The sequence below is a fragment of the Lemur catta genome, chromosome 22, assembly GCF_020740605.2.
Source record: "Lemur catta isolate mLemCat1 chromosome 22, mLemCat1.pri, whole genome shotgun sequence".
NCBI lineage: Eukaryota > Metazoa > Chordata > Mammalia > Primates > Lemuridae > Lemur > Lemur catta.
The window spans coordinates 29,327,437-29,352,879 of NC_059149.1; the positions used below are offsets into that span (position 1 = coordinate 29,327,437).

Genomic DNA, 25,443 nt, shown 5'->3' on the forward strand with positions numbered 1-25,443 from the left:
TCAATACTGTTATGGTCAAGTTGCTTCTGCAGATTCCACGGAACACACGCCGTCCTCTCACTGCCTGTGAGATTTATACACACAGCCCCCTCTGCCAGGTGTTTGAGACGCTTCATTCCTGGCACCAGCCTGCCTGTTTCCACTCTGCTTTACCCTCCTTAACACCTTCTTTCAGCTGGAAAGCAGGCCCGTCTCTGCTCCACACATGCCAGGCTCTGTGATCCTTCAGCTCAGAGCCTCTCGGTTCAATCCCTCTGAACACATCATTTTATGGCCAGAGTTATGAGATCTGCCCATTAGCTCCATTTTTCCACATCATCTATTTTCCCAGTGGTCCTCTATTGTCAGATGGGCCAATTTTTGAATTTGGTTTATATAAAGAGAGTAATGCATACAAATGAGATAGTCTCCATTTGTATTTTTAATAATAGCTTTATTGAAATACACTTCACATATCATAAAATTTTCCTATTTAAAGTATGCAAGTCAATGGTTTTTAGTTTATTCACAGTTGTGCACTCCCCCATCATCAGTTTTAGAACATTTTCATCTATATCCCCCCAAACCCTGTACCTGTTAACAATCGTTTCTATTGCCCTAAGCCTCACCTCTGTTGCAGGCAGCCCCTGGAAACCACTCAACTACTTTCAGTCTCTATGAATTTGTCTATTCTGGATATTTCATGAAAATTGAATCATACAATCTGTTGTCTTTGGGGATTGACTTCTTTCACTCAGCATAATATTTTTAAGGTTTAATTGACCGGCTGTCTGTCATCCTTGGGGAAAATGTTGAGAAAGAGTTAGCAGAGTGAAAATGAAGGAGGTGTAAGATCCACATACCATGGTCCCTAGAGGAAAAATAGTCTGTGAATTGTTGCCACAATTTCCCCCAGCACAAGGTAGAAAAAATTTCTAGCTGTTAAAAGGCAACTAAGAGCTGTTTTATAGGGGCTTCTTCCAACAAAACATGTGGAAATATTCTCCTAAGGCTTTATATCATGTGGACAGTGATGTCAAGTTTGCCCCAACACTTCTGGGCCCTGTGTTGAGGAGGAGGACAACCTCATCATATGGCAGCTGGTCACCTGCAGACAGCACGCTAATACCCTAAAGTGTCCACCTAGTAAGTTCACCTGCAGAACTCATTTTGCCCTGTGGTCTTCAGGGGCTTGCCTTTTATGCTTCGTGATAGTTTTAATGAACTTCTCTCATGAGAATTCCAAAGGGAGTCTCCTGCAAAAAAGTTTTTAAATGAACCTTGCAATAGTTTTTACTTTCGTACCTGATCAATATTCTTTTTTCTTTTTATTTCTGTACAATTCTTTTTCCCCTTATTACCCTTATTGAGTTTTTCCAGTTTTCCACAGATGTGTGTGTGCATGTCATCATGTACGTGAGAACATATGAGTTTGTGCCATGCCACCATGTATGTCAGTGTATGCTGCATAACACCATGCATGTATGTGCTGTCACCATGACTGACTGTGTGCATATGCCATGTCACCATGTATGTGCTGTATCACTGTGTCAATGTGTGCATACCATGTCACCATATGAGTGCATGTGTAACATGTCACCATGTATGTCTATGTGTGCTGTGTCATGTATATGATTGTGTCTGCTATATTACCAGGTATATGAGTGTGTGTCATGTCACCATGTATGTACCATGCCACCACATAAGTGTGTGTGTGTTGCATCGCCATGTATTTCAGATGTGTGTGTGCCATGTCACCATGTACGTCAGCAGGTGTTTGCCATATCACCATATGAGTGTCATGTCACCATGTATGTCAAGTGTGCATGTGCCATGTCACCATGTATGTATGTGTGCACATTCGGTCTTATTTCCTCTCTCCCCCTGTCCTTAAACTTCCTCGAGCACCTGGCCATTTTGTTTAATTTTTGTGTTTACTCTTTTTGCACACGTTTTATTTATAGTAGAAAATCAGTGATACTCTTACATTTTCTGTTATTGGTTATTTTCCTTTAGCTGCATATTTCCTTATTTTAATAATTCTTTATTACAGCTTTTTAATACAAAAATGTATTTTGATATAAATGCATTTATCTCCCTCTTCTCTCTGTGATAAATTGGATTATTTTATTTATACTACACATATTTTCTGCCTATACTTCCAAGCCTGCTTCCAATTTGGGAATGCTGACAGACTCCCTTCCCTCACACTTACCTCCTGTTAACACCCAACTGCTCACAGCTTATACCCTGGGCTGAGAAGAGGAGGTCTTAGGGAGGTTTTCATTTTAGAGAGCACAAGAGATCAAAGCCTGCTGATAGGTGCCCTGTTAAACAACATTTGGAAGATGTCATGTAATCTTCCCTGAGAGCTTCCCACTCCCTCTCTCCCTGCAGGTCCAGGAGACTTGGCACATGGAAGCCCCATGGTGGTCAGGGGGCTCCTTGCAAGGGGGAGATATGTTCCTATAGGGAAACTTCATCTCCTAACAGCAAAGACAGGGCTGCCCTTGATGTTGGCACAGCTGTGCTCTCGGTAGGGCATCAGGACATGCAGGATGTTCTGAGAAAACATCGTGATGCCCACCTGTGTGGGGTGCTGCTCTGCACTGTGGGAAGCTGACCCATCCCACTGCCATTCTCGGCAACTAGTGGGGTGTTTCTATATCCTCGTTTTCAATGTAACTTGAAAAGAAGATGCATGGATGAAAGTCTTCAAATGTGATTTTTTTCCACTAGTTCCTTCAAGCTGATAGCCTCCTGGAGAGGAAAAAATATGTATGTATATATAACCAACCATACTTTGTGGCCTATGTTTCCTACAAAGTGAGATAAAATAGATCTATTAATTAAATTGTACCATGAAAACTGTTCCATTTTTAAACTGTTCAGTTTAATCTCTGTGCTGAGACATTACTGGGGATGCAGTGTTTGAGCCTATTGAGCGTGTCTGAGGAATTCAGGTGGAGAGGAGAAAGTGACCCCTGTTTGGAAGCTGGCCAGCCACACTTTGCCTCTATCACTGCTATTGTTCTAGAGCAGTGGCTTTGCTGTCATGCTTCCAGAATGATCACAGTAAACCTGTTTGCCAAATGTTCATTTTTCTCCTCATAAAAAGTTTCCAGTTGATTACACAGACAGACTCTGGACTATAAAGGATGTGTGTGTGTGTTTGTAAATTAGACAAACAGCATCAGTTGGGGTTAAAAAACAGGAGTAGAAATTTGCCACATGAGTGTTTCCCCAGGGCCCGTTTAGTAACCTGCCCTAGTATTTGCAAAGAAACTATTTAATGACTATGATGGTAAAAGAATTGAATATTTCATCTTGAAGGGGAAGAAAAATAGATGACTGGAGTACCATGCCTCCTAGGTATGTAAATCATGCCACAGGATTCTAAGGGTGCTGCTCACAAAGCTATTTTTTTTTAAGCCCCAGGTTCAAAACAACAGTGTTCTGCTTCGCAATACTTGCTTATCACCGTGTTGAGAATTATTGTTGGGAAAAACAGTGACCAATGTGTGCAAGTGTAATGGAGCCTGTTCATACAGCTACAGTCAAGAGATAACACTGACGTCTTTGTCACATGACTCTGCTCAGTGAATATAGCTATCCTTTTCACTAAAATGTCCTTGCCGAGCTACCACCCCACGTGCCACGTGCATTCCTACACTCTTCTAGGAAGTGTACTCTTACTGAATGCGTAACATGAATCACTTTTTATGTTATAAATTTGTGTATACTTGTATTTCTCAATCACTTTATAGCCACCCAATAAGTGTCCTGAATCCTATCAACGCCTATCATAGTTATGTTTGGATATACTTTTATATTATAGCAGGTAACATTTGTATAACTGTCTATTGAGACACATGTCATAGACAAATGCTTATAACAAGGACATGGTTATGTTATATTTCCCATGTTAAGGAAATAGACCAAAATATAAGATGAAGTACTCCTGAAGTTGGCACTCTTAATAATAACAGATTCAAGGGGTAGTCAAAATACCATCCGGTTACTGGCACACAGGACATGGTTTCCTCTCGACTGTCCCAAACACGTGTTTTTCTCACCCATGACATCACTCATTTGGAGAACGTGTATTTAGTTACCAGCCACGATCTCGACAGGGTCATAAATAGGACCAGGTCTGCCGGTCACTAGGGCCAGAGCCATCAGCATCAAAACAGGCAAATGAGGGCTTAGATAGTGATGAAGGCTCAAGTCCATCACCCTTGTAAACTAGCTCACACAACATGGAAGAAAACATAGCAGGGATATAGTGAGAAGGGGTTTAATTTGAGCAAAGTAACCTGAGTGTAGAAGGTAAAAAACAAATAGGTCTTTAACTCTATCCTTATGAGAAAATTTGTTCCTTCTTGTAAGATTCCCTGATTACAGAGAGCTGCACCTGGTAGGGTTCTTAAAGGACAAGTTTGTCTATACTGGGGAAGCACTTCAGAAATATTAATGCATCTTCTGCTAAGTGGCTGCAATACCTACAATACCTACAAAGCCTGAAACACTTGACTTTCAAGGATGAAGGAGTATCTGACATTGGGCCTCTGTCTCTTCCAGCACTTCTAGAAGCTTCAGGAGCCTGATGAGTTTTTGTGGTTTGGCATCTTAATACACCATTCTTCTTGGATGTCCTTCCAAATATTTCTATTTAAATCATTCTCCCTTTGGAAAAATATCGCAATGCCCCACCTCCAACCCTAAGAATGTGAATAAAAGCTATACAAAGATGGTTTAAAAAAGAAACAGCAGAAATTTTCAAGTTCAAAAAGTCAACAGCTTCATATCCTAAAATTTTAACAGCTTTTGTTCAAAATAAAAAAAGTTTCTGAAAAAATAAAAATGTATTGTCTACCCTAATGCTTTCAGAGTACTTCTCTGGAGAAGATAGGGAAAAAAATTGCTGAAAAATCTCACTGATGATGTTTCTCAGTTTGGAAGAAGTGTGTAGGCAGCCTAGGAAGGTGAAATAGCCTAGTTCTCCACATCCTCAGAGTGTAAATGGATTGCTCTCTAGAAACTGGAAAAAAAAATTGCAGGTATTTTCTCAAATGAAAGTAGATAATATGCAAAAGTACAAAAAAAAAGATATATATGAATTGGAGGATTAAATGCAAATTTGAGGCACTGTCTCAGGTAGAGCTAACTTCTTACAGTGATTTTAAGAAATAAATCTAAAAGGTAATAGAGGTAAAAATCCACAGTAGCGAATATGCCCAACCCCACTCCCTGCCCCACTAAGGAAGCTAAAAGCAAGAAAGATGACAGAGAGGAATGGGGTTTTCACACGTCGGTCCTCAAATCAGGGAATAAGGAAGAAAACACACCACACTGTGTATGGATTTTCTAAAAAGTTGAAATAAAGCCTTACTCATACCCTTAGAAATTAAAGGCCATTTGAATTCTGTGAAATATAAGATGAAAGATGAGATTTCAAAGAAAATGATGAATGAGATTAAAAGGAAGTTTGGAGATCCAAGGCAATACATTAGAGATAAGGCTAACACCATTTCAGAAATAATAAATAAAAGAATAAAATAAAGCTTTAGAGATGTGAGGGAGAAAATCAAGAACGTAATGAAAAAGTCAGAGACAACCACATTTAAAGGGAGGATAACAGGCACAGAAAAAATGCCATGGGGAACGTTCAACACATCACTGAGGGATTGAAGGAGAACCCTGGAAGCGTAGCTCTCTCCAAAGGGAGGTCAGAAGGAACTGGGAACTGGTTTTTGTTTTTAAGTTAATGGAAAGGATAAATCAAAAACAAGCAGTGCTGTGTATGGCAGTAGGTAGGGAGGAAGGTGCATGGCTCCCCAAGAGCCCCTGCAAGTGCTGGGAAGAAAAATTACAAAATAGAAAAGCTTGCAACCTTTGCTTAGATTTTGACTTGTGTCTTGGGATTTTCTAATGAGCACCCTGTGAAGGAGGCCAGAAGCCCTAGCAACAGTTCCTAGATTGAAGTCCATCCCAGCCCAGTTGGTCAAACCACCCATATCTCTATGAGGTTGAGAGAAGAAGAAACTATCTGCTAAAAGCTGTGCTCGCAAGGTAGAATAAGATTAGGTCAAATGAATTCATTTTAATGATAGATAGTAAGAGATGAGGCATTGTCATGTTGAATCAGTGCAGCTTAAGAATCAAATCAAGAAATTTTATGGTCTCGAATGATTACAATGGCAGATAAAAAAATTATTTTAAAAATGTATATGACAACAAGGGCAGGATATCCACTCCAACCACTGCTATTCAAAACTTTACTGGTGCTTTTAACTAGAGCATTAAGGAAGGAAGATGATATAAAAGGCATACAAATTGAAAAAATAAGATTATTTTTATTCACAGGTGATTTGACTGTCTATGCAAAAAAAATCTAAGGAATATGCTAAAAGACTACTCAAACTAAAAGAGTTTAACAGTGTTGTGAGATATAAGTTCAATACATTAAAAATCAGTTGAATTTATTACCATTGATTGAAAATTAGAATTTTTTTAATCCATATGAAATAGCATCTTATGAAATACTTAGGGATAAATCCAAGGAAATATATGAAAAACATGAAATGGGAAACTATAAAACACTAATGAGAAAAGTCAAAGAAGACCTAATTAAATGGAGGTTATCTTGTGTTCATGGATTGGAATACTTTATATTGTTATCAGTTTTCCCCAAATCCATCTACAGATTCAACACAACACAAATCAAAATGCTGGCAGACGTTTTTGGAGAGATGGACAAATTCCCTCTGAAATTTATGTGGAAAAACAGAATCTAGAAGGGCCAAAATAGTTTTGAGAAAGAAGCTGCTAGTTGGAGCCATGATACTACCTGACTTCAAGATTTCCTGTAACGCTACAGTAATCAGGAGTGTTGCATTGGCAAGAGGATAGATAAATTTAATATGGAACCAAATAGAGTCCCTAAATAGAACCACATAAATATAGTTAGCTGATGTTTGTGAAAGATGGCAAGGTAATGCAACAGAGAAAGAATGATTTTACCAAATGATGCTGGAATAAGTGGATTTCTATATGTAAAATTTTAAAAAATCGACCTTTGTGCTTAACAAAGTTTGAATGGTTTAATCCATTTGAGATGCATAAAATGAAACAAGATTTTTCCCCACAATAAAGATGCTATAATAGCCATGGCTGCTAAGTGTAGGACTATCTGATTATATCCATATAACATTAGCATTTACACTGTTATATAAAATAAAATTTTGTTTTCTGCTATTTTGTGTGTGTGTAGCTCACAACTTGTGATAATCACATGTTAATCAAATATGGCAATATGAGGAATGCTTGAAAACCCTTTCTTAGTGGTAACACAGAAATAATATTTTAGTGTGTCTTATATGGCTACAGGGTAATGCAAAGATAAAATCTACTCCCAGGGCCACCTTGAGATGAGTGATGAGAATATCTCTCTTCTCAACCTAGGGTTGTATATGTGCCTAGGTTTGAGAAATTTTAACAGAATCTGATGAAATCCTATAGATGACCTACTCACAGAGTCCACAGTGGTGATTTCTCTAGGTGGTAGCTCATTCGGGACATTTTGCCATGATGTATTGCTGGAGTCACTTTCTTAATCCCTGGGGCTTATCTAAACAAGCTTTCCCAATTCTACATCCACGGAGCCATTGCTAGAGGATATTGGATTCTAAGAAGAATCCCAGGATGTTTTTCCGGATCCAAGCAAGACATTTGTGAGAATCTGAAGTCCTGATGTTGGGATCCTGGAATTCACTCTGCCTGGGGCCTTAGGCAGATTGCTACAGCTCTTAGCATCCTCCCAAGACTCCCTAAGAGACATGAAACATACCTGTAGATTCTAGATATTTTTGCTCTATTCGTTGCTCCTTTAAAGTCATACCCTTTGTCCAGAGGATCCTTTCTGTTATCATGTGTATATAAGTAATGAAAAGTGAGAAGTGAAAATAGGGCTGGAATGGACGAGGACCAGCATCTCCTAAGTTGACTCGGAGGGTCTCTGGTGGAAACAAAGGTAGCTACATTCTCCACATATTCAAAAGCCCCTGGAGTGTGCTGAGGGGTTGAGTTACTTCCCTGGACTCGGCCGTTTTAGTCAGTTTTGTGCTGAAATGGAGATATTCTAGGGGGAAAAGAAAAGCCTTCTCCATGTGAAAGGGGAAATCATGTTGAAAAAAAAAAATTCCTCAAGAGTAACTTCTTTGGCTTTTCTTTCATTTCTGTCTTGTTTTATTTTTAGCCAACTCATTTTGGAGTAAACACGGTCACCCATGTTTCCACACCATGACAAGTGTCCTGCTACAGTGGTTGATAATGTAAAAAGTTGTTTGTTCCCTGAGCTTGAATCTGCAGCAGAAAAGAGATGTCACCACTGTCAATGGGAGTGATGAAAGTGGTGTTCGTGACAAAAAATCGCATAAAATTTGAAAGTCAGTGTAGAAACGTCCCTGAAAATAGACCACAAAAGGAAGTGACTGCTGAAAGGGATTTTATATTTCTGAAGAGCATGATGTGAGAACTAGTAGCAGTCAAGACTGACATTGTTGGGCACATGAATAACATCTTTACATTAGCATTCACCACGGAGACCAGTGCAAGTGCATGAAAAACACAGATGGGCTTTTCACCATCGGAAAGCACCAGTCTGCAGAAACAAAGTGCTTCACTGGAGAAAATAAAAAGAAATTAGTGTTATTAAAAGAAAAGTGTGTCAAAGTGGTCTTTTTGTAAAACCTAATCCTTTCTCCTCAGCAATTTCAGGAACAATGTGTGTTCCTATAAATTGCCCTCTGTGTCTTTGCTCATTTCCTCTTAGTAATTCAGTACTCGGTTATTTTTAGAAACCCCTCATTTGTCTAAAGAGTAAGAATGTTTATTCAATTTGCTATTAATTATAAAAAATCATTGCAGCATAACTGAAAACATGTCAAGTTATTCGACACCGTTTATAGATTTATTTGGGGGTTTTCATTTCCTCTGAAATGTATACATTGCATCACAGTCAATTAGAAAAGTCAGAAAGTTTAATTTGTGTGTGTGGTGTCTCTCCATTCCCAAATTCCTCTCTCGATATAAAGTCCAAGCACATTTATACAACTGAACTGTGCGTATCAATGGTATATTGATTCATGGAATGTGAACTTTCCTAACAGAGCATAATTATTTTGATTATATGAAAATAACCCTGTAGTTAGTATTTCTATGTAGAAATTCTGTTGATTAATATAACCATATTAGAAGGCAGTAATTTATTTATAGATATTCTTGTTATCAACACACTATGATCCTTTATTGTCATGCTAACATTGAATTTCAACAAATTATAGTAACTAGTGCTGCTATATTCCTCATTCTCTAACAGTTTTTTGGATATAGGATTATCAAGTTTACTGGTTTTGTCTTAGTCTATAATTTTTAATTACAATTCTTATTTTGAGATATTTTTAGATTCCAATGCAGTTGTAAAAAATAATATAAAGAGATCACCTGTATCCTTTAATTAAATTTCTCCCGAAGGTAACATATACAAAGCCACAGTACAATATCACAACCAGGGTATTGAGATCAATACAGTCAAGACAAAGAATATTTCTATCACCACAAAGATTGTGCTGCTCATGAACAGCCACATGCATCTCTCTCCCAACCCCACCTTGTCCTAACCCATGGCTACTACTAATCTGTTCTGCATTTTGTGACTCAGTTACTTCAATAATCTGATGTAAATTGAGTCATACAGTATGCAACTTTTGGGTATTGGCTTTTTCCACTCAGCCTAGTTCTCTAGAGAGTCATCCAGGTTATTGAATGTATCAGTCAGTAGTCTGTTTTCTTGTTTATTTATTGGTGAGTCATATTACATGTCATGGATGTAACATGATTTATTTGGGCATCCACTCATTAAAGAACTTGTGGGTTATTTCCGTTTTTGTCTATTCCAAATAACACTGCTATAAACATTCATGTGCAGGTTTTGGTGTGAACATGCTTTCAGATCTCTAGGATAAATTCACAGTAGTGCAATTAGAAGGTCATATGGTAGTTGCAGGTTTAGTTTGTTAAATAAACTGCAAACTTTTTTCCAGAATGGCTGTGCCATTTTACATTTGCACCAGCAATGTATAGATGATGCATTTTCTCAGTACTCTGGCAAGATTTTTATATTATCACTTAAAAAAATAATGTTAGCCATTATTATAGGTGTAAAGTGGCAGCTCATTGTGGTTTTAATTTGCATTTCCCTGATGGTTAATGATGTTGAGCACTTTTTACTATTCCCATTCGCCATTTGCCTGTCTTCATCAATGAAATGTCTCTTCGTTTTTTGTTTTTTTTTTGTCTATGTAATGATTGGACTTTTCTTTTTTATTGTTGAGTTTTGAGAGTTCTTTATTTACTTTAGATGCTGGTCTTTTGTCAGATATGTGATTTGAAAGTGGAGTACTGAAGTCTCCAACTTATTGTATAATTGACTCTCCTTTAATTATGTCAGTGCTTGCTTTATATTTTGGGACTCTTGTTTGGTGCATTTATGTTTATAATTGCCATCTCTTCTTGATTAATTTATGCTATTCTCAATATCTAATGTCCATTTTTGTCTCATAAAAAATTTTTGACTTAAAGTCTCTTTTGTCTAATGGTGGCATAACTAATCCTTGTTCCCTTTGGTTATGATTTGCATAAAATGTATTTTTCCATCCTTTTGGTTTCAACCTTTTTGTGTCTTTGGATCCAAAGTGAGTCTCTTATAGGCAGGTAAACAGCAAATAGCTGGGTCATGTTTATTATTTTTAAATCCATTTTGTCAATCTCTATTTTTTTTAAGGGAAAAGTTTAATCTATTTACACTAAAAGTAATTACTAAAAAGGAAATATTTAGTTTTTACAGTTTTCTATATATCTTACATCTTTTTTATTCCTCATTTATCCTACTGCCTTGTTTTGTGTTTAATTGATTTTTTATGGTGTACAATTTTGATTTCCTTCTCATTTCCTTTTATGTATTGTTTTCAGTTAATGTCTTAGTGGTGACCCTGGCCATTAGAATTAACATCCTAAAATTATAACAATCTAATTTGAATCAACACCACCTTAGCTTCAATATCATATAAAAATTCTGCTCTAATACAGTTTTGTACACTCCCGCCCTTGTTGATATAGTCACAAATTATATCCTCATAAATTTTATCCTTAAGTTTGTAATACTTTTGTAATTATTGTTTTAGGCATTTATCTTTTTTAACCTTTATTTATTTTTATTTTTGTTTATTTTTAATTATATGATTATTATAGTTATATATATTTAAAGGGTGCATGTGATACAGACATACACTGTGAATTAATCAAATCAAGGTATTTTGGTCATCCATCACTTTAGGCATTTGTCATTTCCTTGTGTTCGGAACATTCCAATTCCACTATTGTTATTTTAAAGTGTACCCTAACCTATTGTTGATTGCAATCACTTTGTTGTTAAGATCATGTAGAAAAAATGCATTAGAAAACAAAATTACAATAGTAGTGACTTTTATGTTTATCTCTGTAATTACCTTTATTGGCGTTCTTTATTTCTTTGTATGGATTTGAGTTACATTATAATATCCTTTCATTTTATTCTGAAGACCTACCATTAGTATTTATTGGATCATTTCAGCTTTAATTTATTTGTGAATGTCTTAATTTCTACATTTTTGAGGCATAATTTTGTAGAATATAGAATACTTGGTTTGGTTGACATAATTTTTGAGTAGTTGTTTTTTGTTGCAGCACTTTAAAAATATCCTCCCACTTCTGGCTTCTCTGGTTTCCGATAACAAATTTGCTGTTAATCTAATTGATGATCGCTTGTATATAATAAGTCATTTCTCTCTTGCTGCTTTCAAAATTTTCTCTTTGTCTTTCAATAATTTGACTATAATTTGCTCCAGTGTATCTCTTTGAGTTTATCCTTAAGGCATGCAGATGAGCAATTTGAATGTGTAGAATTATTTTTATTAGCAAATTTTGGAAGTTTCCAGTCATTATTTCCTCAAATATTCCTTCTGCTAGTTTCTTTTTCTCCTCTCCTTCTGGAATTTTTACTATGCATGTGTTATGTTTGATGGTGTCCCACAGGTCTCTTAAGCTCCGTTTAATACTTATTTCTTTTTCTCACATTGGATACTTTCAATTTTCCTACATTCAAGTTTGCTGACTTTTTTCTTCTACCTGCTTTAATCTGTTATTGAAACACTCTAGTGAGTTTTTAACTTTCATTGTAATTTTCAGCTTCAGAATTTGTTTGGTTTCTTTTTGTAATATCTATATTTTCTACTTGTTCAGACATCATTCTCCTGCTTTCCTTTATGTTCCTTTGGACATATTTAAACCAATTGGTTTAACTATTATTCTATTAAGTCCAATGCCTGTGCTTTCTTAAGGATAGTTTCTATTGATTTCTTCTGTCGATGGGTAATATTTTCTTTTTTCTTTAAATGCTTTGAAAATTTTTGAAAACTGGATTTGTTTAATATTGTAATGTGGTAACTGTGAAAATTAGTTTACTTTCCACTCTTAAGAAATTGTTTTGTTGCTATAGCTATTGGTTTAATTACGTTTTCAAAATATTTTTATAAAGTCTGAATTATTTTTCATGCATGTTCTCTGAAGTTGTTGTCCCTTTAGCCTGTGTTTAATCAGTGCTTTGACAGATTTCCTTGAATGCCAAAATCCAGAAAGAGAGAGAGAAAGAAAGAGAGAGATGAGGTGGGGCAGGGAGAGTAAGAGGAGAGAGAGAAAGGGAGGGAGAAAGGGAAAAGAAATGGGGTAGGGGGGGAGCCTCTCCCAGTCTGCAGATTGGTTGGTTCTTGGTGCTTTTTGTACTGGGCACTCCTTGATGGGTTTCACTACACTCTTTACCACTCTGCCTTAGTTTTCACTTCTTGTTTGCACTGAACCTAATGATCAACCAGATGTGAAACTTTAGGGGCTACTTAGGTCTTTTCTGAGAGTGGGTCCTGCCCTGGGCGTGTGTGTGGCTTTCTGAAGTTCCCATCATGCAGGGATGCCTTTGGATGCCCTTATATTCCTAAGATACTCTCTCCCCAGCCTTTCCTTGCAGCTTTTAGCATTCTGTTTTTTGTGTTTTTAAGGAATGTCCACCTTTTCTGTCTTGAAGAGTCCTGAATTAGGTGAAGCAAAGACAAGTGTTTTTGTAAGTCCTCCAGGTGGCCCCCAGACAGATAAGGACAAACAAAATGATTTATTCAATGCATCCAATAATTATGTGCTATCTCAGTAGACTTTGAAGCTATAGTTATTCAACACCTTTGGTGGTTTGTTCTATAGTCAATTCAACTAATTTTCTATTCACAACAGTCATATTTGCAAGTTGAATGTGGCAACAAATTTGAACAAACCCAAAGTTTTCAGAATACTTGTGAGAGGTATTGTTAATGAAATGGTCAGTAAATGTTGTTATCAGTTAAGTTCTTTTTGAACTTTAAAGTCTCCCCACTTCACTCAGATCGTGGTAACTTTGTACAACTATGCCTGATCTGACCTTCTCCACCACCAAAGTTGCCCCTGAGACCTCATGTCCTGCTAGCCCTCCTCACTGGGCCCACCAGCCTCCCTGCTGCCCACTGCAAGGCTTGCTTCTACCCTAAGGCCTCTTCATTGCCGAATCCCCTGCCCAGTCTGTCTTTCTGAATGTCCTTGGTGCTCCCCTCACTTCTCCAATCCTTGCTTCAACTCAGCTCTCCTTCCCAGCTCGTTTACACTTCACCCCATGACACAGGCATTCTTTCTTCTCACTATACTGTACGTTTCCTTTTCTTGCATAACACTTCTCATCTTCCAACAGAGTATGTAATTTGCATATTTATTAGGTTTATTGTTGTCCAACTCTCTGCCCTGAAGTCCAGCTCCAAAGGACACGGAGCTTTGTCTTCCCTGAGCCCAGCACAGTGGCAACACAGTTTATAGTCAATAAATATTTGATCAGCGCTGAAATACACTTTTTCCTTCTCATTCTCAATATACGAATTAGCTGAATTCTAATCCATATTTTGTTGTCCAGTGTCTGTAAGGAATTGATTTTCATACTGTATCAATGTACATTTTATTATACATCTGAGTAACTGTTATAATTTTCTTAAGATAATTTTTCTATTTAATACCTCTTTGTGCTTAGGTTTTGTATTATCTACAGCTTTCAGCTGAATTGTTAAAGTGATTACATGTCATATTTTCCTACAGTAAATTCCATAAAGTTGCTTACATAGAATTTGTCTGGCAAAGCCTTAATTTAAGTAATTTGAATGTTTATTCTTAAAATTTTAGTGGAAGTAAATATTACAATTTTAAATCTTCTTTTAAATTCCTATCACCATAGATTTATTTCACTTCCATTTAAAAAAAAATAAGCCAGAATTCTTGTCTATAGCTCCGTGTTTCCATCATAGAGTGACAATTGCTACTGTCAAACATGTACTTCCTACCTCTTTGTTTTCCCCTGACTTCTGGAGGCCACTTTCAAAGCTTCAGAAGGTGGTGTGGGGACAGGTGGCTGTGTGGGAATGGGGAGAGGCCGGGATATCAACACGGCAGTGATCCTGGGGGGCTTCTCTTCCCTTACTTACAGTTACACAGAAAAGATTTGTGGGTGGAACGAAAGACCATTCATGAAAAACGTAATTGTCTACATTTAAGGAAAGACATTTTAATAAAGTTAAAAGAATCAAAACTGCCTTAGTATGACAAAGTCCATAGAATTAATAACAGAAATGATTCAGTGTCTCCTTTGATGGACACACTTGATAAAGACACTCTTTGGCGGTAGGTCTGCATCAAGTGCTAGCTTAGCTTTATTTTCAAACAATAATTAGGTATTTTTTGTTCTCAGAACACAGTGTCGGTTTGGCCAATCAAAGACTATCTTCCAAAGTTATCTGCTTGTGTATACAGATGGGGCCCCTTTATCTACGTTAACCTTAGTAACTTCCTCCTTACCTAAGTTCCAAACACATTGAACGATAAGGCACAGATATGAGGCTACCTCTAACAAACTAAATAACAAACACAAGACAACCTTATTACAGACTAAGCTAATGTCAAACACCGTAGCTGGTATCTCCGGGCATGTGGGTGTCCTCCTATGAAACTTTTAAATTAGACCAACATCCTTCTCTCCCTCCCCAATAAACTCCACCCTGTCCCTTAGACAAGCACAGAACTATGCTTACTGCCTGGAGGTGCTTCACACCCAGAGGAGAGAAAGGGAGGATACACCTCCAAATATCTCCTTTCCCCTCCCAGACTCACCAAGCAGGTAATTTATTCTCCTTCCCTTAGAATTGAGTGCATGAGAAGGGTGGAGATAGCCCAGGGGATTACACTGGAGTCACCACCACATAGGGACAAAACATCTCAGAACCATTTGTGTCTTCCCCATGTTAGTCCACATTCCTTTGGTATTTGTCTGAACTAAACTCCTGAGAAAGATACAAGGAATGTTGAGACTTCTAGGTTCAGACTAGCCAGAGGGGGAGTTCAAAGGTAAGACAACAGATATGCAATAGACAAATAGAAAATGGACTAAGTACATGTAGTGTAAGATTGGCCCAGTTTGCACAGAGAAAGAAAAAAAAAGTTACCAAGACATATTATGGGGCATATAGAATTTATTTTTTAACTTGGACGACTATAGTCAATTCATGTTGACAACCAACCTTAAACTTGAATGTAAGTACCCTAACTAATCATGAGAAAGTGGAACTAGCTCAATCCTAAAATATCATCCGAGATATTATACATTGGTGAAAGGTGGCTACTGAGATATTTTGCATGAATGGTGTTATGCAAAATGAATGTAGTCTTCAAGATCCTGAAAGCTGACACTTGATAAAGATCAGTTATTTGCAAGTGCCTCCATTCATATTCAAAACGATATTTAGTATGCTTTGGAGTTCCAAGGAAATGTGTTTGAATATAGATTTTCCTCCAATGTTTCCTTTTTGCCATTTGTGTTACGATTATTTTCAGCCCAGGGCAACTTAACTTCCCGAGTATCACACTGAGATCGGGAACCCCTGCAGTCGACTTGCTGGCACTGAGCTGTTATCTGGGAATATTTTAATGCATATCATAAATCACAAAGAAAACAAAACTTTCTATTTTGAAACAAGTAGAAACGATGGTGAGCATGGATTTCTAAAATCTGTTTTATAAGGTTTGATGCCTGTAAGTCTTTGCTTCATTTAAAACTCAGATTTTAGCCTAGAGAGGCAAATCACATGATGTGCATCCATACGGTGACAGAGAAGCTACTATTGTGAATTAACCCACAACACCAGAATTTTCAATAATAGGAAAAAGGAACTCCACTTCACATGTTTATACTACAGCAGAAAAGAATGGCCATCAATCTACTTGACAGTCTACTTAAAGAGAGACTTTTAATTTACTTGGGCTTAGTGACTGTCATCTCCATTCAGTTACTTGGCAGTCTGTGGATCAAACCATCCCTTTACATGAACAAACAATTTTTGTAGATGAAAAGTCATTTACTTTAATATCTAAAATAGTCTCCTGTTATTACCAGTTAGGTCACTAATCACCAAAGAGTCTACTTTGGAAAATTTTAAACAGGCTGAGTTTGTGGCCAGGAAACAGACAAGGAGCTCTGTCTCGTAAACAAGTCCTCTAGACCTGCCGCTGCACTTGGCATTGCCCTGCTAGCTAAATCTGGGGCGAACCTGTCTTGGCCAACTAGGCATCTTCATTCTCTGATGTAGGCCGAGGGGACTGGCCTTGCTTGTCCCTTTTAACGGCACTTCCCACTTCCTCCAAAGTAGAAAGAAATGAACAAAAAGTCAGAAGAGAAGTCTCATGTTTGTTTCAGAAGACCTTCGCTGATGTTAATAAACGAGACTACCAAGGAATGTCAAATGTCTTTTCTCAATTATTCCTGGTCTCTGAACATAAATGAGACTTGGATTTATTGCCTTCTATCATTTTCCCCAATTCCCTCCTTAGATTTATGCGGCTCTTTGGAAGATTCCTATTAATGCAATCTCTTAATTCTGTATAATTGGGAATAGAATTTATCGCTTCTTCCCTTGCCTCTCCTAATCTCCTTTATTATTAATTTAATTGAAAAAATGATGTCAGAGAATTGACAATTCAAGTTCTTCCCAATTCAACCATGGCTCATTTATATCTCAAAGGAAACTTGAGACTTAGAGATTTTTTAATTGAGTCTCTTTTCCTTATACTTTAGGGAGCCAGACCCAGAGAGTTGAGTTAAATTCCACACTATCAGGTCTCTAAATAGTATAGCACATGAAAAATAACCTAATGTCCCTAACTTGCAGTCCAGGGTACTTTATAAAATAGAATTCCTTTAATTTCAATGAGATCTCTGTTTTGTTCAGTAAATCAAATTAAGTGACCCCCCCATAAACATACACCTTGCCTATTAAATGGTACAGAGGGGGAGTAGGTATGTGTCTTTAATTATAAAAGAGATGCATTAATTTGAGTGCCACATTGAAATAACAGAATGTTTTCATACACTTGGCAGACATTGGGGTAGTGAGAATTTTCACAGAAGATATGTAAGAATTCTTAGGAGGAGGTTAACCATGTGGACTTCGTTTTGAAGCTGGGTATTGAGAAGCAAATAGCAAGTACTTTAGTCCTTAAGTATGAGTATGACTCTGAGTAAAGACACCCCTAAGTTTTAATTTGTCTCTCTGACCTATTTGTATTTGTTCAGCAACCCCAACCAAATGACAATAACCAAGCTACAGGAGAAAAACTAGAATTCATGATTGCTCAGGATGCAGAGACCTAGCACAGCAGTTGAGGCAGCCCTTGTCCAAGAGCTGAGCTATTTGAATATTCAAGACCCCAGTAGGGGGTGGTTTTAACAACTTTTTTTTTTTCTGGAAATACCAATCTTTAACTCTTGATAATTATCCATTTTTTATTATTTATCAAACTGCTCTCTTCTATACCAGTTATAGGACATTCTTAAACTTATGGACATTTGATGTTATGGAATTTTGTATATTGTTTGATTTTTTTTTTCTCAGTTCAAAGTAAGGTACTCATTTTCACTTTAGCTTTTGTACTTCCTTTCCCTTAGCATCATATTATAATTTCCTGAGACATGGCCAGTAGATCTAAAAGTTTTGATTCTTTGTGCATATTTGATCCGTTAACATTGCAAATGGTCCCTTGTCTCTGCGTCCGTATTTCTTCTTGTTATAAACGCCTAAGTGATGAGTGTGAGCTTCTGGTTCACTTGAAATGCTTTAAAGCAAGGCAAACAAAATTAGTGTTTTCCTGCAAAACAGATCAGTGCTTCTGTTTATACTCTTTAGCTAGGCAACAAGCTATTTTTCTCTTTGGTCTTATTTCAACCCTACAGCCTTGAAATCTAAACTTGGGTAAAACAATGAAGAGCAGAATCTAGATGAAATTGAATGACTGTGCTTAAAGAGAAAAAAGAAAACCCTTTAGCTCTAATGAGAAATCAGTAAAATAAAAACATACACAGCACAGACTGCATTTTTTTTTTTAATTCAAGGCCACAGACTTCAAAGAGCATCAGTTCCTTTTGCCAAAACGGTTTGTACAACAATTCCTAATCCTCCATGGAATTTCAATATATCATGCATTATTTCTTCAGAAACATCACTAAACCAAGATAAAATAAGAGGCAGAAGCCAGGGCTTTGATTTCTTGCCCACAGCTTAGGAGTAAGTTAAAAGTTGAAAGGCCATGAAAATGGATGTAGATATTTTAGCTAAAGATCAATTACAGCAGCAAATCCATAAACAGAACTATTGATTCCACTGATATTTTTGTGGCTACTTAGTGTCTCCTGCATGTTCAAATATAAAGGTATGTCATCCCAGACATAAATTCTGATATCAATCAAGTTCTCCACAATCTTATGTTCAAGGCAGCTGTGTCTTGGGGAATGATACCCCATGGAGTTGTACAGTGCACAACTTGTGCATCAGCACGTGGTGCCCCTGATCATACACCTAAAATAGTGAAATCCAAACTCTTTTCATTTTTAAAGGCATGATTCATATAGTAACATTGGGTCAAAATAGTAATTTAACAAATAAAACTATAAAGAGAATATAAAGAGAAACACCCTCATTACTTTCTCAAATGGCTTTTTTTTTTCCAGAAAAGAAAAAAGAAAAAAAAAAAAAAAACTACGTGATTTCTAAGTTGTGGCCTATAGAATGAGCACAGGTTTTGAAGTCTTACTAATGTTGGTCTACACCCCCAGGTTCCTCTGCTGTGTGTGTGACTTTGGAGAAACCATTTAAGCTCTTTAGTTTCCTCATCAGTAAGGTAGGAATGATAATGTCTGTCTTTCAAGATCTTTGTAAGGATTAGAGAAAGTATGGAAAACATTTGCTTTGTAGTAGGCATTCTATAAATGTTAACAATTATTATTATAGGTAGTAATAATGATTCTTTATCCAATCCAACAGCCCGTCCAGTTCCTCTGCTTCCATACAGCAAATATTTAATATGTGCCATGCACTGTACTTGGCACTTGGAATGTAATGGTAGATGGTATGGTGAAGATTGTCTGCCCTCATTTTGGTTCCGGTCGAGAGCTGTTTATATCTGTATGAAAAGATTACATCAAATAATGGCAGGTGTATTAACAATGATTATTCAACTATCCTGACAGATACAGAAGTTGAAGCCTGCAAGAGGAGTTAGGGGGAAAAGGGTGTAGCAACAGTGTAGATAATGTTTGTGGAACCTGACGCTCTAGGGTTTCGGGATGCTAGATGCAAGTACTCAGGAAGTGCCAGATTGATTGCTGACTGAAATTGGTTTGGGTGTACGTGGAAGCATATTCTTATCACTTACGACGTTACCATGGTGGATGTGCATACCTCCCCGCCCTCCATAAATTCCCAATTGCCAGACAAGAAGCACTTAATAGGAGGCTAAGTGCCAGCAGCCGGTGTGGGAATATCTCATCTCTAGCTAATGGAGGCTGTTGTAGAGCCCTTATCCCCATGAATTCTCTGCCTGAATGCACAGAGACTCTGAGGAAAAGCACAAATGTAAATCTCAAAAACTAAAAAATAAAACATGGTGGTCTGTGCAGTCAGCCATGTACATGGTGACGTGTGGCATAGTTTAATTTGTGTAGCCACTGTGCAAAAATCATGTTTTGTTGGTCCAGATAGACACCCCAAATATAAATCATAATATCATTTCCCTAAAATGTAGGGGAAGCAGCCTAATGTGTGTGTGTGTGTGTGTCTGTGTGAGAGAGAGAGAGAGAGAGAGAGAGAGAGAGAGAGAGAAAGAGAGAAAGAGAGAGGGGGGGCATGTTGATGCATTTCTAAGACTAGCGGCCCTGCACCAGGAGGGGTCAGTTGGTGACTGAGACCCTCCTGTAGGCCGTGGAGAATTCAGACCGCAGCATCCTCTCCAAGGTGATTCACATTTAAGGAAATGGGAACAGGAGAGACATTAAACTGAAACCCGAAATGCTGTGGGAATCTTGTATGGCCCATTGTCTTATTTGTCCAAAAAGACAGATACAAACAGACCTGTTTACGCTTTTTTGTAAATTTCAGTGCAGTCTGTTGGAGATCAATTCCTTCACATGAAGCCCGGAAAACATTCCCTAGGATTTTGACTTCTCTGCCCTCTCAGCCCCACCTTTCGGATGGCCTGCAGGGGAATCTCAGTTATGCCTTGGCTGTTAGTCCTATGATTTGGGTCCACATCCCACCAGGGACAGAAATTGATTGCATGTTTATTTCTCATTTTTAAAATGTATTTGCTAACTTTGATATGGTTAAAAAATCTGATCATGATTTTTCATAGTTTCAGTCTCCAAATCTGTAAAATGTTTCACAGCAATAAAAGAGCTCCTTAATTCTCCTCCTCCTCACTCTTCTCTCAGAGAGTCTGCATTAGCTTCAAGACTCCTATGTGTGAATAGAGCCAGGGGCTGTTAGTATGACTTTTTAACATTTCAATTTCTCTTTGGGGGCAAACTCGACTAACTATTAAAATAGAGCATAGTATGGGAATTTTAAAATGTGTCCTGTTTTAGAAATCATCCTCTATAGTTGGAGAAAGACAGAACCGTAGCAATAATACATCTGTGTGGAAAGAATTTGTGCATGGCTGATCAGTCTGGTAAATATCCAGGAACACTCAAGTGGTAGTTTTATTTTACGTTTTTTAGTGAGTAACACTGAATTGATCCTATAGCATTGTGATTAAACTACACCAATTAACATCTTAAATTTAAATGTTCTACTTAGGGAAATTAATTTTACTACATCTCTCTGTGGCCACTGTCTTGAGACTGGCACTGTTTTTTGGCTTCTCCTGTATTAAAGCAGGAGTATCACATACCACAATTTCAAATTTGTGAAACAACTCCATCCGGCTGATCCCAAATGATGTGTTTCATCACTAGAAATTTCATTTAAACATAAAGAAATATCTGACATGATTTAAAATGTTAGTTCTACAGTGTAGGGAGGAAGAGAATTATTTTCGTTGGCAACGTATGGTGTGTTTCTATGAGAAAAGTAGAATTGACTTCAGGATAGCTTGTAGTATTGAAATATAGATTTGAAGTCTCTGAAGGAAAAGACTTGAATTTAGATGGTCTCTTGTTTCAGGGAAAGTCATTTATTTCAAAAACATCAGTGTGAGATTTGGGAAGAGTGGATAAATTGTGCTTTTATGTTTGGTTTTAATTTGTTTAGGTATATAACCAACTTCATCACTCAACATCTCTACAGTCACATCACTTGGCTGTTGCAATCCTAGTATTTTCAGTACCATAGTGTGAGCTGAGAGCACACATGGGATGGGCATCAGCAGGCACGAGGTGCCCAGGAAGGCGTCCTCTTGGGTGCAGTGTTGTCCCGGCCCTTAAAGGACAACAGGACAGAGCCCAGTCAAGGGCAGGTCTCACTCGTCATTGTACATGTAAAATTCTCTTACAGTCAGGAGGCCCTGTAGCAAACTATTCATTTTTAAAAATAATAGTAGCAGTCTTTTTGTTTTTTCTTTCCAGCTTCTACTTCTTTTCAACGTATTTTATCTCCAAAATGAGCATCCTCCTCATTTCACATCTGTGGAAAGTGAATCTGATACCCATGAAGTGACTGGTTCAATGCTCAGTGCTCCAAATCAGTCACATTTTAGTTTTCTGTTTTCTTTTTTTATGTATTTACTTTTTATTATAGTAAAATATACATAACAAAATTCACCATTTTAACAACTTTTTTACTTCAGAACATTATGGGGGTACAAACATTTTGATTACATATAATGCCTTTGCCTCGCCCAAGCCAGAGCTATAAGCCTGCCCTTCCCCCATCCAGTGGGCTCCGCACCCATCAACTGTGAGTTTACCCATCCCCACCCCCCCCACACCTGCCCGGCACCTGATGAATATTATTTCCATGTGAGCAAGTAAGTGTTGATCGGTTAGTACCAATTTGATGGCGAATACATGTGGTGCTTGTTTTTCCATTCTTGTGATACTTCAAAGGATAGGCTGCAGCTCTATCCAGGATAATATAAGAGGTGCTAGATCACCATTGTTTTTTATGGTTGAGTAGAACTCCATGGTATACATATACCACATTTTATTAATCCACTTATGTATTGATGTGCAGTTAGGTGGTTTCCACATCTCTGCAGTTGTGAATTCACATTTAGTTTTGTTTGATCCAAAGCCATGTTTTATTTTGTTTTGCTTTCGTTTTTATGCCCCTGCACTATCCCTGCAGTCTTGACAATTTGTTTCTTCAGAGTGGGTAGATGCCGAATGGCTTTATTACCGTTAATGCAACAATTCCTCAATAGGTGAAAACATACAGTACTGGAGTTAACAAAAGCTCCCTCCCCTGGGTGCAACGGCAAAGGAAACAACGTTGACATATCCACTGAGTTCCAGATTTGACTCGTTGCAGCCTTGCGCTGCCCTGAATTATGACCCTTTTCTAGAATAAAAAGGCAGAGATGCCAATGTACATAGGAGTAGCATGTAGGAGAAAAATTAGCTTCAAATAAAGGAGGGCATACTTAAATTAATCTAAGGAGCTGTCGACAATCCAGGTGCTAAACAGGATGGAGATTATAGGATCCCAGTTTTTGGAATCAAAATGACAATACTTGCATTCTGCATGTTTTAAATAACCATGTGGGGAGAATATATGTTTAATGTTCCTTTAAGTACCACTCTTTTCCATTCTTTCCATATGGGTGTGTATATGGATTTAATTTGTTACCACCACTACCTCCCACCCATACACCCCAATGCACTCACACACTTCAAGCATTGAATATTGAGTTCCAGAGACTGTCCTAGAAATGGGGACATAAACAAGACAAACAATATCTTCACCCTTGGAAGGTTTACATATTAGTTTCAGAAACAGGTAAGCAATGAATAAACAAGTATATAGGATATTTTCACAAAGTTATAAATGCTACAAGGAAATACAACTGAGTATACCGTCATAAGTAATTCCGGAGGTGGGTTGCTGATGCAGATGTGAGTGTCTGGAAAGAGCAACCCACGCTGTGACCTGAGGACGTTTGAGATACGGGAAAACCTAGAGGGAGAGCATTCTGTGCAGCTAGATTAACGCGTGCCAAGGCCCTGCGGCAGGGGCAGGCTTGGTATATTCAAGGAAGGGAGAGAAGTTAAACAGACCAAACCTGCGGGTGGTTATGAGAACAAATTTTGGTGGAATGAAGAAAGATTGTACTCTTTGTATTTACACAGACCAGGGAAAACGTCCGTTTTCTTTTGTGAGTGATAGAAATTGGGTCCCCATGTTTCGATCCATGATAAGAGCTACCTATTTGGCCTTGCTTGTGGGCTGAGTTGTGAGCAGGGAAAAGTGGGTTCCTCGGTTCTATTTCGGGCTCACACGCCTCTGGCTTTTTCATTCTTCCTCTTTGCTCCGGTACTGAGTAATCTCCCCTAAGTGCTTGGGATTAAAACCCGACCAAGTACCCTAAGGCCTCAGCCACAGTCACAGTTATCGGCTGCTTCTGGCACTCTGAGAAACAGAGCACTTTTAAAGCTTCCTTCAGGGCATGTTGCTCCTGCAAAATGCCTGAGGACTTCAATTTTGAAAACCCTTCATCAAAGTCCTTGGAAAGGCATTTTAAGTCATGGTTCCTCTACAATTAATCATTTTCCAAGTAATGCAGACCCTGAAATAGCCCAGATAGATAGAATATAATGCAGAGTTTAATGCATATTTGATTTGTTTACCCCTTCAGAAAGTACTTATCTGATCAGGGAAATTTCTACTTCCATCACTGAAATTTGAAACCCCTTGATATTTGAAATTCTGGAGCCACTTAAAAGTCTGTCATATTCCTTTGTCATTAAAGAAAATGAAAAAAATCATTGAAGATCACAGTGTACCATTTTCTTTTACTTGTGAGTTGCTATACAGTTACATCCAATAGAAGTAGGCAATTTTTAGTCTTGCAGAAAGCCTACAGAGATACAGTATAGTCTGACCACAAAAAGGTCAAAATAGAAGAAGCTTTGGAGGTCAAAAATCTGAATGTACAAAAGTAATTAAATTAATTTTTATTTGCATGGTAATTTACATAGACATGAAAACCATAAATTATCGTTTTCATAGAATGGATCTAGGAAATGAGACTTCCACTACCTGTAATAAATATTTAAGTTTTTTTCTCCTCTGAATTGTGTTTTAAAAACAATCCAGTGTAGCAATCTGGGTTCGTTGCAAACAAGATATAAACGATAAAGGCCATTTTTGATATCTCTCTACTTTCAGTGTTGATACTGTTGTAGTGATAATGTAGCTTCTGTTCCCAGTCTATTTTACACCCAAATCTATTTACTCTTTAAAATGATGTCAGGCCACATAATTGGAGATGATCTTACATTCCCAAATCTTAGCATCTCCAGCCCTGTCCATCATTTGTCATGTGGCTTGTTTCCTTGTTAGTAGAATTCAGTACAGCGCATCATTTCCCCACATCCCTGATGGCCAAATATTTGCTCTCAGAAAGGGGTTTTGCATAGCAGAGACTTTCCCTTATTATAAAATCTCATCTGAGTAGGTACTATAACAGCTAGCAAAGCAAAGGCCAAGCTACTTTCTACTTCAAAAGCTGTGCAAGAATTAGATGTAATCATACATTCCAAGTGCTTTACACATGAGTTTAAATATTAAACCCACCTCTGCCGCTCTCTAAGAATGGTCACTGAGCCCAGAATTGGGAGAAAAAGCCATGCCATCCATGGTTGGAATCTAGGAAGGTGTTTATGTATGTGTTCACTCATCAAATGCTTACAATGAATTAGGATGAATCACAGATGAATCATTACAGGAACTACCTTATTCTAGGAAATGAAAGCTATGTGCTTCTATAATA

General features: G+C 37.6%; 1 protein-coding gene across 1 annotated transcript in view; it reads left to right on the top strand.

Moving 5' to 3' along the window:
- CSMD1 (CUB and Sushi multiple domains 1) overlaps positions 1–25,443 on the top strand; it is a 1,229,803-nt gene that overhangs the window by 220,197 nt on the left and 984,163 nt on the right. The window lies entirely within an intron of this gene.